The sequence below is a fragment of the Aulonocara sp. 'chitande type north' Nkhata Bay genome, linkage group LG7, assembly GCF_057382095.1.
Source record: "Aulonocara sp. 'chitande type north' Nkhata Bay isolate Kocher_YH1m ecotype deep benthic linkage group LG7, A_spYH_male_GT1.1, whole genome shotgun sequence".
NCBI lineage: Eukaryota > Metazoa > Chordata > Actinopteri > Cichliformes > Cichlidae > Aulonocara > Aulonocara sp. 'chitande type north' Nkhata Bay.
Window position 1 is genome coordinate 50,687,676 of NC_141350.1, and position 9,230 is coordinate 50,696,905.

A 9,230-nucleotide genomic window follows, 5' to 3' on the forward strand; every position below is an offset into this window, starting at 1 on the left:
ACTTCCACAGACATAGTATGTGAAGTTCAGTTTCCACATCAGAAGCAAATGTAGAGGATTGCAAGAAAAAAAATCTCTTGCCACTGCACTCACTATACAGATAAAAATAATTGGCCACACCTCTTGATGGTTGTTTTTTCTGAGCTTTGCCTTCAGCCTCTTAGTTAATTCAGATAAAACTGAGATTATTGTACTTGGCCTTGAAAATCTTAGAAATTTGGTATCTAACCAGATTCTTACTCTGGATGGCATTACCTTGGCCTCCAGTAACGCTGTGAGGAACCTTCGAGTCATTTTTGACCAGGACATGTCCTTCAACGCACATATTAAACAAATATGTAAGACTGCTTTCTTCCATTTGCGCAACATCTCTAAAGTTAGAAAAATCTTGTCTCAGAGTGACGCTGAAAAACTAGTTCATGCATTTATTACTTCCAGGCTGGACTACTGCAATTCGTTATTATCAGGATGTCCAAAAAACTCGCTGAAAAGCCTTCAGTTAATCCAAAATGTTGCAGCAAGAGTACTGACAGGGACTCAAAAGAGAGAGCAGATTTCTCCTGTTTTGGCTTCCCTTCATTGGCTTCCTGTTAAATCCAGAATTGAATTCAAAATCCTGCTCCTCACATACAAGGTCTTAAATAATTGGACCCCATCTTATCTTAATGACCTTGTAGTACCATATCACCCTATTAGAGCACTTCGCTCTCGCTCTGCAGGCCTACTTGTTGTTCCTAGAGTATTTAAAAGTAGAATGGGAGGGAGAGCCTTCAGTTTTCAGGCCCCTCTTCTGTGAAACCAGCTTCCAGTTTGGATTCAGGAGACAGACACTATCTCTACTTTCAAGATTAGGCTTAAAACTTTCCTTTTTGCTAAAGCATATAGTTAGGGCTGGACCAGGTGACCCTGAATCCTCCCTTAGTTATGCTGCAATAGACATAGGCTGCTGGGGGATTCCCATGATGCATTGAGTTTTTCCTTTCCAGTCACCTTTCTCACTCACTATGTGTTAATAGACCTCTCTGCATTGAATCATATCTGTTATTAACCTCTGTCTCTCTTCCACAGCATGTCTTTACCCTGTCTTCCTTCTCCCACCCCAACCGGTCGCAGCAGATGGCCGCCCCTCCCTGAGCCTGGTTCTGCTGGAGGTTTCTTCCTGTTAAAAGGGAGTTTTTCCTTCCCACTGTCGCCAAAGTGCTTGCTCATAGGGGGTCATATGATTGTTGGGCTTTTCTCTGTATCTACTGTACAATATAAAGCACCTTGAGGCGACTTTTGTGGTGATTTGGCGCTATATAAATAAAATTGAATTGAATTGAATTAGTTCCAGTGAAGGGGAAATCTTATTAATGCGTCAGCTTACCACAACATTTAGGACAATTCTGTGCTTCTAACTTTTTGGAAACAGTTTGAATAAGGCTGTTTCCTGTTCCAGCATGGTTGTTAACTGGTGCACAAAGCAAAGTCCAGAAATACATGGTTGGGTGAGTTTGGTGTGGAAGAACTTGATTGGCTTTCAAAAGAGCCCTGACCTCAACCCTACTGAACACCTTTGGGATGAACTAGAGCAGAGACCGCAAGCATGCAACATTAGTGTCTGGTTTCACAAGCGCTTGTCTTGATGAAAGACCAAAACTTTCCACAGACAATTCGAAAGTGCAGAACATATAGAAACCCTTTCCAGAGAAACAGAAGTTGCGATAGCTGCGAAGTGGGGACTGATGCCATAAAAAAGTTCCTGCTGTTAAAATGTGTAGAAGGCCCAAATACTTTTGTCTGTATTGTGCGTTTAATAAATAGGTAAAAACAAGAGGCCACCGAACATGTGAGGATCTGAAAAAAGTTAAAAGCAAAATGATTAAAAAAAAATGTTATTTTTCCAGATTTAGGCACACTGTTGTTGCGTTTCTGAAGATAATCTGAAAGCACAGAACAGAAAGAAAATAATAAAGTACGACAGAAGAAAAACAGTCTTGTGATGAAGTGGCGACCTGACCGGGGTGTAACCCACCTCTGACCTTATGACATGGATTAGGCTTGAGGCCTCATATGACCTAAATTGGATAATCTGTTAAGAAAATGAAATGGTGGGTGGATGGATAGAGTCCTCATAATTTGAAGGACAGATTCCTTTTCCATGAATTGCATTAGGCATTTCTTTAGCTGAACAAGGTCAAAAGTGTGCACTTTGTTTTGTTCAAGTATATTATTACAAATGTTTCATGTATTAAAATATCAAAATAAGCTGAACAAAAATCACTGAATCTTCTAGAGATAATTTATTCTGACAGATAAATGTACAGTATTAACTCCTGTCGTTGTAAGAATGCATTATAATGCCCCCCCCCCCCTTTTTTTTTTTTAAAGCAAATGGAGTCCACCTTGTAAAATTGTGGTTGGGAAAGACAAACAACAGAAACCAAACACTCTCCTTGGCAGAGTTTAAACACCCAGCATGTGAGTATACGACTGTGTGTTGTTCACCCCCCCCCTTTTCCTCAACTTTCGCTCAGACTTGTCAACCGAAACCTGCCCTCCCATTAGACTGTGTCAGGAGACTTTGAGGCCATGGGGCAGGTTTGAACAGACCCTCTCGTTTACACCTAAAAAATCCCCCTGGCTTGTCCTTTCCATGCAGGAAAAGTGTCTTGAGTAATGTGGAGCTCCTCCTAAGCCCTGGCTCCTAATAATGTAACAACTCGTTGACATGTGAAAGAAAGTAATTTTAAAAACAAAAAAAACTATATTACATTTATTATTATTATAGTAAAGATTATAATGAAATCTAAAGGAGTATTTCTCATGATTACATTTCCAAGGAACTGCTGCCTGCAAATTAGAAGCTGAAGCAAGTTTCAGGCTTTTCCTAATGATTTTTTTTATATTTTAACACAGTGTTATCATGTTATATCTCCAGTGGAATGTTCAGAGCCAGCATTAAGCAAATTAATTATTTATTTAGATTCCTTTTAGGTCGACCCCTCCTTACCAAACCTACAAAATCAAACATATGAAGCTACCAGCACTGGTGACCCCTTTGTGAATAAGAAGCAAGAAGTATCTTTATTTATGTCCTTTTATAGCAATTTTAAAGACTGACTCCATAAATATATGAGAAATTTCACTAAAAAACTGCAGTACAGAAATAAGCTCACAACCCACTTTCTTGGGTACATCTGTGGAGCTGCAAATGCAAATATCTAATGAGCCATTTACACTAAAGAAACTCAGTGCATTTATGTAAGCATGTAGACATGGTCAAGATAATGTGCTGTAGTTCATTCTGAGCATTAAGCATGAGCATTACGTGACTCCAAACATGACATGGTTGTTGGTGCCAGATGGCTGGTTTGAGTATTTTAGAAGATGCCTGATGTTCTGTGATTTTCCTGCACACCTATTTCTAGGTTTACAGAGAAAGGATTAAAAAAATAAATAAATTAAATGAGCAGCAGTTTTATGGGCACAAATATCTTGTAGATACCAGAGGTCAAAGGAGAATGGTCAGAGTGCTTTGAAATTTGAGCTAAAGACAAATAAAACTTAAATAACCACTTGTTAAAATGGAAGTAAGCAGAATACCATCTCTGAATATGCAACATGTTGAACCTTGAAGCAGAAAACCACTCCAGGTGACACTCCAGGCTAACAGCAGCAAACTGGACCACGCAAGCTACTATTTGCATGGTCTCACCTTTATGACCACAGTGTACCCATCTTCTGATGTTGCAAAGATCAAACCATCTTAAAATAGTTCCTCTAACATGACAGTGAGCTCACTGTACTCACTGTAACTTGATCTCAAACCAATAAAGCACTTTTGGAATGTGGTGTAACGAAATATTTGCATCATGGATGTGCAGCCACCAAATTTGTGCTACACTATCATGTTAATATGGAACAAAATCTATGAAAAATGAGTTAGAGAAGACATGAAGTATTAAAGCAGTTCTGAAGGCAAAAGGAGGCCCAAACTGTTTTTAACAAGGTATATCTAATTGACCAGTATGTGTGTTTAGTAAATATTTTATTAGGCATAATAACATTTAACATTTTTATGAATGTATTTATCAACAACTAAAACTGTCTTTATAACTTCCCCTATGCATTGTCTTTTAACCTTTTAGGTTTGACAATACAGTATCCCCCCCCTCCCATGCACACACACACACACACACACACACACACACACACACACACACACACACACACACACACACACACACACACACACACACACACTAAATTATATCTGCACCCTCTTCACACATGAAACCACAAACACATCACTTCCCATTTTATGGTTCATCTTCTCTAGACTTGATTTGCAACACACAACCTTATCACTGCTTTTTAACAGCAATAAAGAATGAAGTACTCTAAGCATTGTGGAAATTGTTCAATAAAATGAAATATTAAAATTGACATATTTATAGAACCTATCTTGTAAACATGCCCCATACTTAAGTTATCTGAGAACTTGATATTGAAGTTGAGAGATTGACATTTAAATGACAAGCGGTGGCTGCACCTGAAGTCCATTACTCACTCTGCAAATCTCAACACTTCATTGTACACAGCTAATCAGCACTATCTGCCGGGCTCGCTTCCTGTGGGTACACACCAGTTGTGACACTGGTAGCGTTTGTCCTCAGAGACCCTGCCTACCCTGTCATTAAGGTCATGTTTGCAGTAAAGCTGGGAGAGCGGATAATGTTTGGTTAACCACTGTCTCAACTCCAGATAAGCCCCTCAATATCATCCTGAGACCCCGTGGTTTGTTAATGGCACAGGGTCTCCAGATAATAGCGAAGGAATGAGTTTAACCTTGCTGAGGCACGTATGTTTGTGTTCATCTGTCGTCTGTGGCAGGTGTGTGATGACTGAGATAGGAGCAGGGAATAACAAATAAAAACATCTTTTTTTCATTGTTTTTGGTATTTTAACTACCGCTATCTTAACTCTTGTGCTAAAATTAATATCTTCAGTTGGTGTCAGAAGGTGTGAACCGCCCTGAAACCCAAATTGTTCATCACCATGCTAGCAATAAAAGCACAAACACACACACACACACACACACACACACACACACACACACACACACACACACACACACACACACACACACACACACACACACACACACACACACACACACGGACACTTGCTGTTAATGGAGTGATAGAAAAGATTGTATAGGCAGGTGTGGGCCTGGTTTGACAAAGATCAGGGTGATAGTAGACCATCTTCTATCAGAGAATCTCTCACATCCCTTTATAATGACCCAGTGTTCTAGTACGATTCTTCCCAGCATAAAAACCCATCATAGTGCCTTACAGCTCTTACCAGTTGCAGAGATGCTGTCATTTAGAAGCAAATAAAATAGAAAAGGGAGTCACAGTTAGTCTACAATATCTTACAAGTATAATTTGTTGGTTAAGGAAGTCTCAGCACTTTACTCAGAAGCAAACGTGAGATAGCTTTTGTGTTATTCTCCTGTCACAGAACTAATAAAACCAGAACTAGTAACCTCTGAAATTCACTGGTTACAATCCAAGTTTGGATTAAAAATAATGATTCTGGCCTTTTTATCATTATACATTTCACTTGTAAAAGCAGGAATCACTTAAGCATGCTAACAACTACATAGACAGCATAAAAAATGACAGGCTAACCACCTTCTGGCTCTTGAAAACACCACCAGATGGGGACATTGTTGCTCCGGTGATTGAACATAAGACTGACTTTTGCCTGACTTTCCACGAGATGCACTAAAAAAATCAGTTTTTTTGGTAAATCATTTTTTTAATGCACAAAGTGCTTCTAGTTGTACGCATCCCAATATATGATACATACATTCACCCAGACAAAAAAGAAACCTAACACACAAGCAATGGTGAGAACTGTGGTCGAAAATAAAGGGCACATGACCACGATAACGAGAACAAGTAGAGAATATTTCCTCAATCAAAAGCCACAGGTGCTGAATTAGATTTATTTTTTATTTAAACTTCATTTGTGTGTGTGTGTGTGTGTGTGTGTGCGCAGTAGGGTACACTGCTGAGTATGTGTGTTGAGTGAAATAAAGTGACAGCTTGAAGTGCACTTATTTGATTATACTCTAACGGTCCTGTATCACATTTACCATTATTTAGGAAAATGAGTGCATGATAAAATTAGGGCTAATTTTGTTTTGGTGTTGATTAAAGTGAGAGTTGTGGGAAGATACCACAGAGGTGGAAAGTAATGTTTTTACAAGTGGAAGATGGATTGTTTTACAAGAGCCAGAGGGAGAAACTAAGTGTGGGAGGGACAGACAGAGAGGGGGAGTGTAGACGTCACATCTGTTCCTGCCACTCCCTAGGGGGCTCTGGGAGCATGGGAACCTTCACCAGCTCCAATAGTTGCAACAAGCTTTGCAAAATGCATTTATCAATTTAAAAGTTTAAAGAAGCAAAAGGACTGCTCAAGTGCATTGAGCAGTGGGAGGAAAAGTCCACACTAAAAACACTAGAAGTCCAGTTTTACAGAGCATCCACTCAAGTTACATAGAATAAACTTTTCATCCTCAGTCTTTGGGTACGCCAGTATAAATAAAGGCATCTGTCATCAGTATCTCAAGCTCGTGGTGTGCTCTGTCGATGTAAATACATCTAATAAAAGTATCTCTAGAATCTTGGGCTTCCTGTCTGTGGCTTGTGGCCTGCATCATGTTCAATGTACTGCGACGGGTTTTGAGTTACCCTTACTGTCATGTCTTGGTTTGGCCCCACAGAATGGTGACCACCACACTTTAATAAGCCATTTCACAGGGGTCAATTTTCTTTTCTTCACGGCGTCAGCTGGGTTGCCCCATTCACCCTCTTCACCCCTTCCTCACCCACGCTCCCCCATTGGCATGTGTGCGGCCCAATGTTGTTTACTGGACTGAGCATTTAGAGGGGTTAGCGTTTCACCATGGCAGCTGTTGGCACCATGTGCCTCCCCTTCAGGCGGCTGGCCGACAGCACGCAGGCCACAGCTTCACACACCCTTCAGCATCCCCCTGAGGACCCTCACTCCCTCCACTCAGCCCTTCGCTTGGCCTTGGTTGAAACCAGTAGCCTTGATCGGGTATCAGATACCAGTTTAATGTGAAGACATAGTTCTGGCTTTAATTGATGGCTTCCAATTGGTGCTCACAGTCTGTCCGCAGTGCAGAGAAGTAAATTCAGTGACCGCGCACAGGATCCACATACAGTATCAGACATGACTAGACTTTATTTATTTCAGTGCAACAACTATTGCCATGTCTGTTGTTGGTAGGATTAAGGGCTCCTGTTACTACATTTTCCATGTCACCTCTCCCACTGATTTGCTTGACAACTGTAAGTAATCGTAGGGACTCAAGGAAAAATCCTTTAAATAGCTTCACCGTGAGACCGTAAATGGAAGCCTCTAGTCCCCCCCCCAGGCTTTAGAAAAGGCAACGTAATCTCTTCTTCATGACCTGGATGTTTGATTTGGCAAAGATGTGCAGGACGCCCTTCCTGACACAACCCTCCTCATTTATCTGGGCTTAGAACTGGCACTAAGAGTACACTGGCTTTTGGTCCCATAAAATTTTAAGGGGTGGTGGTTATCTCTATTGCCTCATAGCAAGAATAGTCTGTCTTTGAGCATTTTGTTTGCCTGCTCTCCCTGTGCTTGCATGGAACCCACAGATACTGGGTTGGTTAGCGCTTCTAGACTTTATGCGAATATGAGGATGGAAAGTTGAGAGTGATGTCAGTCCAAGTATTTATTGGACTGATGTGTCTCAGTTGACATTCATGTTTTTTTGTGAGATGACCTGGCAGCTATTTGTTGGATTGCCACTGACTTTTAATTAAATTAAATTCAACCAAATTAGCAGGCATAATGATAAACTATAATAACTTTGGTATCTTGTAAAGTTTCGTGTCGCCCCGTTATCAGATTAACTCGCAGTACCTGTCCAGTTACTGCTTCACACGGAAGTATTAGTAGAAAAATCAAAACCCCTGTAGTGCATGTGTGATGATCTCAGTGTCTGCTGTAGCTCTTAAATTCAGTTTTGACCTTAATGGGTGGGAAGCTTGCAGGTTTGCTGGTTAGTTAGAGCTGGAACCGATCAAGGAACACAAGAAACTCTTGTCTTCCTTATATTTAGGCAACTCCCTCTTCCCCTGCATTGACTATATTTACATGGAGCTTAGTATTCTGAATAAATTTGGTTTAATAGCTAAACAAGTCCAGTCTGACTGGAATTTCTGTCTGCTTCAGGGGAGTGGAAAATAACTTTTATTAAAACGAGAGAAAAGTTGCACAATGTAACGATTACTTTTTGGCAGTGTTCACACTACACATGCCCTGAGCACTGATATAAATCCATGGGGAAGTGTGCTTTTTTGTTGTTGTTTTTATTGCTGCTTCCAAGCTAAAGGAGTTTGGTTTCCATATTTTTGTCATCTAATTTTCATTCTTTTTGTGTGCACGTGTATGTTTTTATGCTATTGTATCCGAGCTGGACCATACCAATTTGGGGGCATGTCTGGGAATCAAATCCCTTCTCCAGATCAATAAATACTGGTAGTCTGAAATATTAAATTAGGAATTTGGATGTGTGAGAGTATCATCGGTGCAAAAGTAGACTGAAACTCACTGATCTACAGGGTGGGCCATTTATATGGATACACCGTAATAAAATGGGAATTGTTGGTGATATTAAAGTCCTGTTTGTGGCACATTAGTATATGTGAGGGGGCAAACTCCTCAAGATGGGTGGTGACCATGGTGGCCATTTAGAAGTCGGCCATCTTGGATACAACTTTTGTTTTTTCAATAGGAAGAGGGCCATGTGACACATCAAACTTATTGGTAATGTCACAAGAAAAACAATTGTGAGCTTGGTTTCATCTTAACTTTATTCTTTCATGAGTTATTTACAAGTTTCTCTTTGTTCACAGCCATTGACATGTCGAAGAGGTTAACATGTGAGGAGCGGATCGAAATCGTGTTGATATCTGGTGAACGCAGTAACCGGGTCATTGCAGCAGATTTCAATGCAAGACACCCTACGAGACCACCCATCTCCCATGCTACAGTTAGCAAACTGCTTGCTAAATTTGGTGAAACTGGTTCAGTGTTGGATTTGCCAAAATGTGGATGCAAGAAAACTGTCACTAATGAAGAAACATCAGTGGCTGTCCTAGCTTCATTCAGCAAGA